Raw genomic sequence first — 13,865 nt, forward strand, 5'->3', positions numbered from 1 at the left:
TGTGTGGTATTGTATATATTTATCAGCCATTTGCTAGATGGTATTCAGTTATGCAGAGCTATCCGGGCACAACTGGAAGTGAGCTGATTAGTGCATGAAAACATCAGGGAGACCAAAGTATGAACCCAGTTAGAATGAAAGATCTCCTCGTCGCCATGACCCTTTCATATCCAGCAAATGGGTTAGGTGACAGTCTTGGAGGTTCTTCATCATCGGATTTTGTGATCTGCTTACACGGTCCGTGGCGTTGTGTGGCTGGGCACGGGCAGTGATCATCTGTGATGCAATAATCTTGACCTGAGTGAAATTGTTTGTCTCTAGCTGCACCTTGATTGCTACTTAGTAACAGTACAGCACAAATATTCCTACATGTAGGGTTACCATATATTTTGAAATCGGGAAGGAGGACACTTTGACCAAATCAGTACAGTTGGTTGATCAATACTGAAAACAGCCGATTTCGCAATTTTTTGCTGTAAAATTTGGCGATTTTAATAAAAAATTAAAAAAATGGTCATCACTTTCGTTCGACTACCGATTTACGCACTTTTTACTTAAAATTACTGGTGTTGACTAAAAAAAGGTCGTCACTTCTGCTCGAGCCTCCGTATTAGCTATTAGCGTCATTTATTCCCATTTTACCTCGGACACTGTCATTTATCTTAGCTTTAAAAGCTGTAAAGGAGGACGAATTGCCAAAAAGGAGGATATTTAGGCATCCTCGGGGGACATTTTCAAAAACCTAAAAAAGGAGGACGTATGGTAACCCTACCTACATGTCAAGAAAACCTCGTAGGAAATTGACAGACTGACCAAGATATACCTTAAGAGTTAGACTGTGGCGATTACAGCTATATCAATATGGGGTAAAGGGGGAAAAATAGTATCAACTTGAATGGTCAGCATCCATGATGATCATCTATTGTGGTCATTGCGGTAATCCTTGGTCTGAATACCAGTACAGTTATGCAGTGGTATGCGAGAAAATAGAAGTGCCTATCACAATTTTAAACGCAAGAATTCTTCAACTACCTCACTTTGTGGTGAAATGACTATGAATTACAACACTTTCTTCTTCTTGACAATGGGTCCTTCATAGATATAGTCCAAACATTATTAGTGCTATGCGTGGAGGAGGAACCGGCATTTGACCCTTCAATTTTCTTCGGCAAACCCCATCCTGTAATGATAGGACAAAAATGATCAGAGTTGGCATAAACTGGTCACATTTTTGATATATATATATATAGGCCTATATAAATTGGTATAGAATCTATAATACGCTTCAACCATTTAGCCTACAGCATTGCAAAAAGCGTGGGAGCTGTTTGCAATTTATAAACTTGCATTTGAAAGTAGCTCAAAATTTTTTGTAGTTCATTTATTTGTAGATGCCTGCTGGCCTTAAAATAGTAAATTCAAAACTGACCTAATGTTAGGTTTAATATGACCATTGACCAGCTTCCTCCAAATCAAGATATAAAGCTCTCCTTTCTTCTCATATTACAGGCTATCCAGCCACCTATTGAACAGTGATTGAGCCACAAATCAGCCTTCAACTTGATTATAAATTTGACCTACCTTGAGTATGAGATAGGTCCCTTTTTAATCGTGCAACATAAAAAGAGTTTTTTATCGCATGCGTTTCTGGACGCTTGCTCTTTCATTGGTGGGGAAGAAAATGATGTGGACTTTTGAGGCAAACTGGGGCAAGGTATCGGTCCCAACTTCAGCCGACGTTTCCCAGAGGCCATAGAAGCACCTGCCGCTATATAATATCTTCTGGCCGGAAATATCGATCACATATTTCGGCTCTTGAAAACACAATAAATGGTCCATAAAATAAACATAGCCTGATGCCAGTAACAAAGTATCAGTCACAGGATTGCATCAAATAAATATGAATATCTAGCTTTGATATCACCGGCACTGGTTGAATTTCTATTTTTCTCACTAGCGACTAGTATTACAACCAGGGACTGCACAACTGTTTGCAGGCATTTCCAATATTCGATAGCTGTAAATAAGCACCAATACAGACCTGCAAAACATATAAAGATATAAGGTCAAATGCTACAACCGATCGGCAACACCCAACAGAAATCTCTTAATTCCAACTTTGCCAACGTTTTGTGACTGGCGCGACTTTGCTTCATGGTCACTATCATCCGACCGTAAATGATTGACAGGCCACGCAGTTACCGTTCTATCCCATTCAGTTTTCCACGCTCTCACTATAGAAATTAAACATGGAACGGCAACGACCGATTTTGCAGCTTCGTTCCGCTTCGCCGAGGCTGGAGTGGAGAGTGCTTTTGCGTAAGCGACTGTAGGATTTCTGGCAATCCAAAAGCTATCTTCCCGAGCACAGAAATTATTGAATATGGTCTTGATCGAAAGCCACTGCTGCACCGATTCCGAAAATATAAAGTAAAATAATGATCAGGCACTGATCCACCTAGAATCCGTCCTCTAAGTCGAAATATCGGCATTGTTCGAACAATCGGAGAGTCGCAACGGGTCATTGTTATGGTCATTGTGTTGCGGTTACCCGATAGTTCTGAACAATGCCGATATTTCAGACTTGGAGGACAGATTCTAGGTGGATCAGTGCCTGATCATTATTTAAATTTATATTTTCGGAATCAGTGCAACAGTAGCTTTCGATCAAGACCAGTTTCAATAATTTCTGCGCTCGGGAAGATAGCTTTTGGATTGCCAGAAATCCTACAGTCGCCTACGCAAAACAATTCTCCTCTCCAGCCTCTGCGAAGCGGAACGAAGCTGCAAAATCGGTCGTTGCCGTTCCATGTTTAATTTCTATACTCTCACTCTCGTGCGCACTTGATCCTGAGCTGCTCAGACGGCATATCGTTGCGTCACAATACCAAACTCCGTTACAATGCCACATTCGAGGCTAATTTTGACGGGTCCAGAACGACGAGCAGAATAAAAGGTATATTTTCGAAATCAGTACCATGATAGCTTTCGATTGATAGCCTACTTGTTTTATCAAATTTAATGCCCGACAAGCTGGTTCAAAATTACCGTCAAATTGCCTTTGGCCAAATGAAAAGTGCGACGTAGACCAATCTCACTGAGCCGTGAGGTTTTCTAGTGTCCATACCATATAGACCACTATGGTGAAATCCTTAATTACGATTTCGAGGCGTTCGATTAGCCCGGTAGGCCTACCCCAAATTTACCAAGATATCAATTCATTAGGGTTGGTCAGGTGGCGAGATAGCGTAGTGATAGCCTATATTCCACAGCTACAGCACCAATGGGTTATGGGTTCGAGTCCAGAACTCCTACTTAAGAGTTGGAGGTTTATCTAGGCTTCTCCTCGCCATCTTATTCGCATAAGCGGTGTCTTACAAAAGCCTGGAAGTGTGCCGTGGTACAAGTCGGTGGTTACGGAAACAAATATAAGAAATATGGGCCTGGTGTAAATGACCATTGTAGTCGTCAAACACAATGATTACCACGAACAACATTAGTGTTGAGTAGCCTACATCGTAAATGCCAATAATGCAAGCCTTCTCGCTTCGAAGAGCTTACGCGTAATCTCCACTTTCGTACACTGTTCACACACTATATAAAAACATACAGTAACTGAAATTTGACGTAGTTAGCAAGTAGTGGGGGATATCGGCAGACTAGGGCCGCTACGGCCACGTTATCATGTAAGACGGGAAACTGTCCGGGGGCCGGACAAAATCACGTCGCGGGCCGTATGTTGCTGGCCTCTGGTGTAGGCGGATAGTATCTACATTTAACACTTATAGATCAGTTAGGTGGGGGTAAAATTGACCCCAGACGAACAAATATGTGAGCGATATTTTCATGTGCGGTCGGATTGCTCTTGCCAGACATGTAATCATAAATGATGTTATATACACTATCAATCGGAATAAAGCGCATTAGCTGATTATCGCTAATACCTCGCCGCTATGAGGTATTGAGTGGGCATGGGTCAGATTTTGAAGGTATAGTGGGCAGACTAAGTCATTATCTCCTCATTGTGATCGAATCGATTTCGACTGTTTATGGCTCTTTCGCATTGCTTCTGTCACATGGAGTAAACTAGGCATTGCGCAAGCTTCTTTGTTGGTTCTTTGTTGTTATAATTAACTGATGGGTTTGTTTGACCCCACCTCACCGTTCGTGTAATGGTGTTACGCCTCAGGGGGAACTTTGAAACATGTAGACAGTAGGGTTGAAAAACGGAAGATTCGTCGTTATAACGTCATGCAGAAGGTTATTAGACAGTTGTGTAACGAAATTAGTAAGAAAAAAAGCATATTAACTGAAAGGGTCAATTTGACAACACCTAACCAATCGTGTAATGGTCTCCCACCTAACTGGTCTGGGGTTAAAATTTAAATATGCAGTAAAGAATTGCAAAATAAAGATTGCTGGCGGTCTCAAGTGCGCCCATAGGAGAATAAGACAAAGTTAACATGAAATTCGGCCATTACGAGCCTATTTCCAAAGTTGAACATACGAACACCCACAATTTGCCTAATATGGATATTGCAGCAAACAATACGTTCATATTGTCAAATTTATTCCACTGTAAGATTTTCGACTGGCTCTCTTCAGCAGTGAACGCCAGTAAATGAGGTTAACCAAGTTCGAAATATAGAAAGAATTTTGTCGCTGTGACGTAATAATGACAAATTGACAAGTACACAAGTCGCGAACGGCCGTAAACAGCGCACGGTCACGGCACAGCACACACTAAATCAGCTGTAAAACAGCCGAATGACAAAACAACGCTAATGGAAGATTCCCAGCGTGTAGAGATGTACCTTCTGGCGGCAGAGGATTGGCCTTTGCAGCTTTATAATGGTTGATTCAAGGACCTTTAAATGAAAAAGAGAACGACCACGAGCAACTATGGAAAACTGATTGTTACTGTAATGTTTTGCACACTCTGGGTGTTTCAATAGGTGCTCTCCGATGGCATAATTACATGCTGTTGGTCATAATCACTCGTGGTAACTAGGGACTGTGATGATGAAGCAGACATGTCATCACCCTGCGAATTCCTAATTTGACGTGGGACGTGTTGACGAATTCTTTGTAGCAAGCGTTAAGATGTGCGACCGACATACCGACTGTCGCATCGGCACAAATATTGGTAAATTATGTTACTCTGATCAATCGCAGGAAGCACATCCTTACGCGTTGCTGGTAGTACAGATTTCATAGTAAAAATGACACGGGGTTCAACTTGTGGGAAATTATGACTCACGGAGGACTTAATCTGTTTTTCAAACCTGTTGCAAGCTGTGCCTATCCACGGAAGATGCAAATAAACTGGGCACCTTCTCGGTCCATACGGCTTATCTTTGTGGAAATCTTGTATTTTACGTTCAATAGTTACTTTGACAATATGCTCAGGATAGCCATTGGCAAGGAAGATGGATTTGATAGTATTTATTTCAAAATCCAGTTTGTCATTACTGCAAATCATCAGGGCCCTGTGTACCAGGGTTCTTATCAAATTGATTTTACGTTTCACAGGGCAAAACGAATCCCATGAAAGATACTGACCACTGAATGTAGTCTTACGGTAGACAGATGTAACAAAATTATTGTTCATCTTCTCAACAAAGACATCCACAAACGGTATCGAATTGTTATTCTCTTTTTCAACAGTAAACTTTTGAGAAGGGTGAAGGTTATTTAATTTGGCCAGAAACAAATCACATTGAGCTTTATTATCAAACATGACACGTTTGCTAATATTATCAATAATCCAATCAATAGTCCAATGACTAAGGTCGATTCGAGTGCGGAAATCAGATAGACAAGAGTGCGGCCTCTATACCTGATGTAAAAAATCTTTTGTCATGATAGTTTTTAGCGCAACTGGCATTATCGGCAAAATCAGGGGCGGGCAACTTCTCCTGTCGTTTGGCCTGATATGGGAAAATGAAGTAGGCCTATACTTGGCGGGCCGTATTACAGAATCGATACATTAATTGCGTAATTATCCACCTATACAAGGAATTAATCGTATTTGATGTAAACTTCAAGTTCAAAGCATCAGAGACCAATAACAATATTTTTTGAATTATTAACCTAACCTATCGCCTACTTCAATAGGTGTTGAGGTCAATCAGACATGTTTGGCCGATTACAGTTGTCAGCCGGTTCTTTGAACTCTGGCTGCATGCCGGGTGTAGTGAGGACTGCACGTGAACATCAGTTGTATTTACACTGGATCACAGCCTAGCCTTTCTAATGTTTATGCCATGGTCGAAAATGTTTGGCCGGAAATGTATGTGGACCCGAACAGATCAAGTAAAGTTTCTGAACCATCTTTCTCAGATTGGCAAACTTGGATTCATTTTGCGACGCATAAAATTTGTCAGTACTTTCAGATTAGAGTGTCACTTTCAGGGCAGACACTCGCTGCGGGCCACTCAAAATCCCGTCGCGGGCCGTATGTTGCCCCCCCCCCTGGGCTAAATGCTTATCAATGGCAGAGTTCATAGCCAAGGCCTGATTGTATTCTAGCAACCGTATATCAGTTACAATTGCATTTTCACGTATATGTATTGTGTGCTATCTAATAACACTCGGAATATGTTGTGTGATGCGTTCCTGTAAGCGTTGAGCTGTTCTACCAGCCGCGCAGTGTCAGGTCAGTACAAGCAATTTTTTCTCAGGCTACATATTGACCACTAGCTGTGCTCGAGGTTTGCCTGTCTGTACGTCATGTTGGAATCCGAGTACAATGGAAGCTAAGTAGTTCCACTAGTGCAGGGGCGGGCAACATGCGGCCCGCGAAGGGATTTTGTCCGGCCCGCAGACAGTTTTCCGTGTATTAGGCCTACATGATAATGTGACCCGCGGCCCCAGGCTTACGAGATTCCCCACTACTTGCTGGCATACGTCAAATTTTAGTGACCGTTTGTTTTTATACACAGGTATGCGCACTGCGCAGTGCGCGAGGGTGGTGCTTATGCGTAAGTTCGTCGAAGCGAGAAGACTTGCATTATCGGCATTTGACGATGTATACTCAACCTCATGCCATTTGTGGTAATCATAGTGTTTGTCGACTACAATGGCCATTTACACCAGGTCGATATTTCTTATTTTTGATTCCGTAACAGTCGACGGCACACTCCTAGGCTTTTGTAATACACCGCTTATGCCAGGGGTCGCCAACTCGAAACGGACCACTTTCAAATTTCGTAGAGGCCGCGGGCCGCATGAATTCAAAATCGAGATAATATAGGTCACACAGTTGAACAATCACGCTATCTCGTCACCTACTAAACCCCAATGAATTGATATCTTGGTAAATTTGGGGTACCGGGCTTATCGAACGCCTTGAAATCTTAATTAAAGATTGCACCATGTGTTGATTGATCAGAGAACAGCAGACATGGTGGCGCCTGTATGGCAATGCTGTTCTCAAATCCGCATTGTCTTCGTCATTATTGGCGAGAAATGGCTTTGAAGTTACATTGCTGTCGTTAAAATACATTCATTAAATACGATTTATTCCTCCTATATGTGGATAAATGGGCGACTAATTTATCGATTCAGCAATCCGGCCCGCCAAGTATTCAATTTTCCTATATCCGGCCCGCCGACTGGAGAAGTTGCCCGCCCCTGCGACTAGTGCATGTATGGTTCTTAACCTTGCGTCCAGCGCTCCCCAAGGGGCGCTGGCGATTTTGAAGGGGGGGCGGGGGTGATATGGGGGGCGCTGGGCTCAGGAGGCGATATGGGGGGCGCTGGAGAAAAATAGCTTCACAGTAGATGATATGGTAGTAGGCAGAGGTGGTCAAAGTAGTCAAGAAATCTACTCAAGTAAAAGTAGAAGTAGCGACGAAAAAATCCACTCAAGTACGAGTAGAAGTACTTTTTCCATAAGCCACCTAAAACTACTTGAAGTAGAAGTAGAATTGACTGACTTCAAATCTACTCAAGTAAGTAAGTAGTTTTGAAAACGATCGTAATTCGTTAGCATGGATTGTCAAAAGGTGCAAATTGAGCTATGCGAAAGGTGCCGAGCTTCATTCATATTGATGCAGACCAGGAGGTATCCGATTTTCGACAGCATAAGCATTCGTCCTCATCATGGGATGAAAATGCTAGTATTGATATGGAAATGCGATACTCATCCTCTGTACACGTTTTAGAAAATATCATGGTGTCGCGCCCTCCCGCATATTATAAGGCCCGCCGTTTAGTCAAAGAGCAATACGGAGAAGTTGTATCGGATACGGTGTAAACACCTTGCGCGATTAGTAAACGTTCATAAAAAATATGGTGGATCGTAAAAATGCCATATATTTCGTAGCTTTATTTCCGAAATTAAAGGCATTACTACACTAGATTTTATATTTCAACATGTATGTTATCCATACAAAAGAACCGATATTAATATGATCAGTAAATGCTAGATTGCGAAACATCAGTTTGATGATGAGCCATATATACCGTGATGAAATATTTCATATGGGCGAAGGGCGACAATGTGGTGTGAACGGAACCACGCCAACCCGCTACCTAAATTATATTCACCGATACTTTCGTGAAATCGTACTGGTTAGTGGTTACTTCGCATCCACAGCGCGCGAAGCGCGGCGAAAATTCTGGGCTTTACTCAACTTTTATGAAAATTAGATGTTGATAATCCGTGAAAACAGCCCGGAATTCTTCAGCCTATCTTCCTGATTGGAGGATTAAACTACTTCTACTTGACAAACTGAAAATAGCGAAAAGTAAGTAAGTAGATCAAAAAATATTACGAAGTAGAAGTAGAAGTAGTGAAAATCAGAACTACTTGAGTAAGTACCAGAAGTAGAGGAAAACTACTTGAGTACTTCTAAAAAGTAGAAGTACTTCGTTACCGACCACCTCTGGTAGTAGGGCATATCCTTAATGAGTATTCAGAGCGAATTAACACTGAAAACGTCGTTATATATAGCCTACAAAGGACATATAGGTTTAATTGTCCATAGGCGCCTAAATGACTGATGGCACCGAATGTTCCTGTCTTGGCAATATGAACCTCAGAAGACGAATTTCATCTGGCAGGTAAAATTTATATGCCAGTGAAGAAACACCAATTTGAAATCGTGTGCGTCTTTTAGTTTAGTACGATTGGGCGACAGGGATATATAGAACTAGATATCACTGTTTGGCGATATCCCTTTTGGGCGATTCTATATTTTTGGATATAGCAGACAGGAGGTCACGAAATAACATCATGCAACGAAGTCATACCAACGGGTCCGCCCACCCGATTATGTTTAGTTATTAGTTACGGGCCCTACAGTTTCCAAGACACCTCACAATGTTCCCTCTACGTTTTGACGAGTCTGCGCACACTCACCAACTCACTGCGCAGACCATTGGACAACAGTGCGTAACGACTAAAAAAAGTCATAACTTCGGATTTGTTGTGCGCAACGTAGATTTTCTGTGCGCAGAGACCGTGTCAGCACTGCGCACGTGTGCAACTTAGGGGGAACATTGCACCTCACTCAGCTCTGCCAGTAAATCTGGTAACGTGAGCAGAGAGGACAAGAAAGTGATAGCAATATATATGCAATTCCCGATCTTATTGACCGATGTTATCATGAATTATCGAAAATTTTCGTGCTTAGTACTGGCTCGGTAAACAGGTCAGCTGATTTCGTGGCAAAAGCAAACAACGTGATGGGGGGCGGTCGGTTTGTCACCCTATGGGAGCCCAAGACCCAAGTTTTTTGGGGGGCCTGACGAAGTGTCATTTCGTTCCTGCCAACGGGTATACGCACGAAGATGCATAATTATTATTGAGGAGCCCTACCTTTTCAATCACACATCACTCAGCTCTACCGGTAAATCTGTTTACGTGAGCAGAGAGAGGATAAAAATTGATATCAATATATATGCAATTCCCGATCATATTGACCAATTCAATCAGTAATTCATGAATTTTTTCGCGCTTCGCGCGTCTAGGCGCGAACAGCTGGCTCAGTGAATGGACACCCAATGTAGATGACCAGTATCAGCAAATAACGGATAACCGAGGGGGGGTCTTGGGGTGAAGCCACCCAGAAGTTTGGTTTATCACCCTATGGGGACCCAAGACCAACTATTTTGGGGGGGGGGCTGAGGAAGTGCTGTTACGGCCCTGGTAACGAATTAATTGTACCTACGGGCACGCCCCAATATGTTTAATTATTAATTACGTGCCCTATATTTTCCAATACAACAGCTCACTCAGCGCTACTGGTATTTCTGATTACGTGGGCAGAGAGGATAAAAAGTTTATAGCGACATATATATGTAATTACCACCTATTCATTCATGCATTATAGAAAATTTTGGCACCTAGGTCGACCAGGCCACACAAACGTTGCTGACCATCGAAATCACGCTACGGGGTTCTTGGGAGCGAAGCCCTCAGAAGTTTGGTTTATCACGCTATGGGTGCGCAAGGCAATCGTTTTAGGGGGGTTGACGAAGTGCGGTTACGGACCTCATTGTTTTTATTACATTCCTTACAATATGAGGTTGGGGGCGCTGGAGCACGATAATCTTCGAAAGGGGGCGCTGGAGGAAAAAAGGTTAAGAACCACTGCACTAGTGCATGGTCGACAATGCAGCGGAACATAGCGACTTATCATTTTCGACCAGGTCGTACCAAAAACTACCAGGTATACGTTTATTCGAAAATATTATAGTCGTGTCCACCGATGACTCTTCGATCTGCTGCGTTAAAATCTCAGTCCAGACATCTCGTTTGGCGTATACCAAAACCGGTAGTAATCTGGGTATAATTGACCGTGAATGAATATATCGGTCTGCGTAATTTGTTTCAAGACTGGCTTAGGTAGAACTTGATTGGGGTCTCTATTACAGTTTCTGTCGTAACGCATTAGCTATACCAGGGGTCACCAACCTTTTTGCAACCGAGGGCTACTTTTGCGTAATGATTGAAGCGGGGGGGCTACTATTTACTCCCGCCGTTTACCCGCACCACACTGAATTTCCGCTTTGATATTCATAGCACTGGGCATGACTGGACATCATGTTATCTGTTTCTATAGCAGTCAGTGAGAAGCCTGGCATTGTATGATATCAACTAGTGCGCTGTACTCTGGTATTTAACTTGACACTGCAATTCTGAGTGACTGTTCCAGATGTGCATTAATTAAGCGTGTTTTGTGTCTGTTTTTGATGAAGTTCGTGTCCGAAAAGGCTGATTCACAACGATAAGTTGAACCATAGACGCTTGCAACCTTCATAGTTGCTGCGCATACACCACTGTACTTTTCCGTATCAACAATGCACCAAATGTTTGCTGCAGACTGAGGTGGGGGTCATTTTGCATGCAGTGTTACAATTTCAATCTCCAACTGTTCAGCATCCGGAAATGACAAGATTTCATTATACCGGACAGCAGCAACGATTACAGAAAGTTAGAAACATAGTATACAGAAACAAGCTGTGCCAAAAGGCTGATTCACAACGATAAGTTGAACCATAGACGCTTGCAACCTTCATAGTTGCTGCGCATACACCACTGTACTTTTCCGTATCAACAATGCACCAAATGTTTGCTGCAGACTGAGGTGGGGGTCATTTTGCATGCAGTGTTACAATTTCAATCTCCAACTGTTCAGCATCCGGAAATGACAAGATTTCATTATACCGGACAGCAGCAACGATTACAGAAAGTTAGAAACATAGTATACAGAAACAAGCTGTGCCAAAAGATGCAATACGTAATGGGTATACAGATATATAAAAATCTGCTAGTAGGCCTACTTCACGGCTATCTGACTCCGAATACTAATATTGTTTACTATACTTCGGCATTTTCCTGGTCGTCGAGCTATAATGGAACCCCCCACCATTTCAAAAAGACCGTGAACGGCATTCCGTCATGCCGCCTGTATAGGCAATGCGCCGTATCTTGAATTTCTGGTGATTCTATCAAATACATCTATATATTACTAATTGTAATTGAAGATATTTCAAGTGTTTATAAGTTACATTAGTGTGTTTTAAACAAGAATAGCTGAATCGACCAATCTATATATCTAAAAGCTCACTGGTAATAATCTGACGAATATTGGTAAATGCTGCTATTCCACCTATTTTCAGAACGGGCTCGTGGGCTACTCATCTAGTCCTCGCGGGCTACCTGGTGCCCGCGGGCACCGGGTTGGTGACCCCTGAGCTATACTGTTTAACGACATCCCCGAACTCTCATATCCAAGATGTTTCCTTCAATTTTAACAGTGCCCAAAAACGTGTACATTTGCCGGTTTGAAACGATACTGTTGTATAATAATGAATATAAATAATATATAGTGGAATAATACCATAACCTACGAATAACCAGTTTCACAGCTTTATTGAGACTGGCATGTGAATCACAGACTAAATCGCTGTTTGAATTTAGGATACACTGCATGACACAAATCACAACGAGCGGATGGTTTATTTACACCAGTCTCTCTAGGTGTCGCCCTACTTTGAAATGAATGTTATTGATCGCGTGATTTGTTTGTGGACAAGGGTAATTAATTCCATCGGTTACCTCGTCGATGGGATAACATATCGCGCTGCGCTGTGATCGTATAGTGGTTAGTAGGGCTGGGCACAATGATTCGAGTACTCGAATCTGAATCGAGTATTAATTTTAATGATTCGAGTCGAGTAGTAAAAGACGATTTTTTCGAGTAATGAAGTTACACGCTCCTCTCCACTCAAAGGTAATTTATCGATGAGAATTATAGTTTCGATACTATTTTCCACTGAGAAAACCCTGAAACCTTGATTGGCCGTATCACAACGTACGAAACATATAGTACAAAGTTACGCGCGTTAGTGAAAATAACACTTTTCCGAAGTCATGTGATGGATAACCAGCATTATATTTTCTGTGGTTGCATAAAAGGTGCTCATTTGATACTTGTCATATTACATTCTGTTATGACGTCATAATGAGCGATACTCGAATACTCGACTCGACTCGAAGCATTTTACGTGATTCAGAATCGAATCACTCAGGTACTCGATTTTGCCCAGCCCTAGTGGTTAGTACCTCACGTTGTGGCCGTGATAACCCAGGTTCGAATCCTGGTCACAGCTTATTTTTACGACTGTTACGAATTGCAAATGAGTTTCGCGGGGAAAACATATCACGTTAATACGACATTTCTTGACGACCGTTTGCTTTGACAATTTTATTCTGGCGGCCGCGATTTGAATGTATACTAATATTTCGATGATAGTTTTTTTTTAGCACATGTTATCGTGAACGCATTATATCGCGCATTCGAACAGACATCGAATTACCGCGACGCTGGATATTGACCGGCCAGATGTAAACCGACATCTAAGAACTAAACATATAAATCGACTGGAATCGTTCTGCGGATACCCTATATTTCGCAACGCTAGTAGGAATGAAATCATTCTATTAATGTGCCTAATGTATCCTCATTGCCGTCATTGTACAATGTACATAATGTGTCCGTGCAAGTGGCATAGCAATCTCAACAGTAGAAGTAAATGTAGCAAGCATTTGGTTCGGCCAGGCAGTTGTGAGTATCATCATCATCCTCATCATCATAAACATCATCTAATAAAATTTCGCCGGTTGGAAGACCACAAGATTGCTATACAGGACAAACTGAAAAGATAAGAAGAACTTTCAATCAAACATCCACAAGCAGATATTTTGAAAAGACCATTCAAATCGGAGTCATACACATTAAAGAGGGCTCGCCGAATGAAGAGTACCAGAGGAAAACATGAATATGACAAGAAATAAGCATATAGAGAGTAGAGACTCGTTTGCATCGGTAGACGCGTAGGTGAAATCGATA

At 42.1% G+C, this 13,865-nt stretch overlaps 1 long non-coding RNA gene across 1 annotated transcript; it reads right to left on the reverse strand.

Moving 5' to 3' along the window:
- On the reverse strand, positions 1-2,231 carry LOC145445148 (uncharacterized). The gene is made up of 3 exons (XR_013916901.1): positions 1,430-2,231; positions 1,033-1,180; positions 1-276 (listed from the first exon to the last, which is right to left on the reverse strand). It is a non-coding gene; the product is annotated as an uncharacterized LOC145445148 (long non-coding RNA).
- Positions 2,232-13,865: the final 11,634 nt, after the last annotated feature.

This window comes from Botryllus schlosseri, chromosome 1 (genome assembly GCF_051294905.1).
Source record: "Botryllus schlosseri isolate E-star chromosome 1, Bs_hap1, whole genome shotgun sequence".
Lineage (NCBI taxonomy): Eukaryota > Metazoa > Chordata > Ascidiacea > Stolidobranchia > Styelidae > Botryllus > Botryllus schlosseri.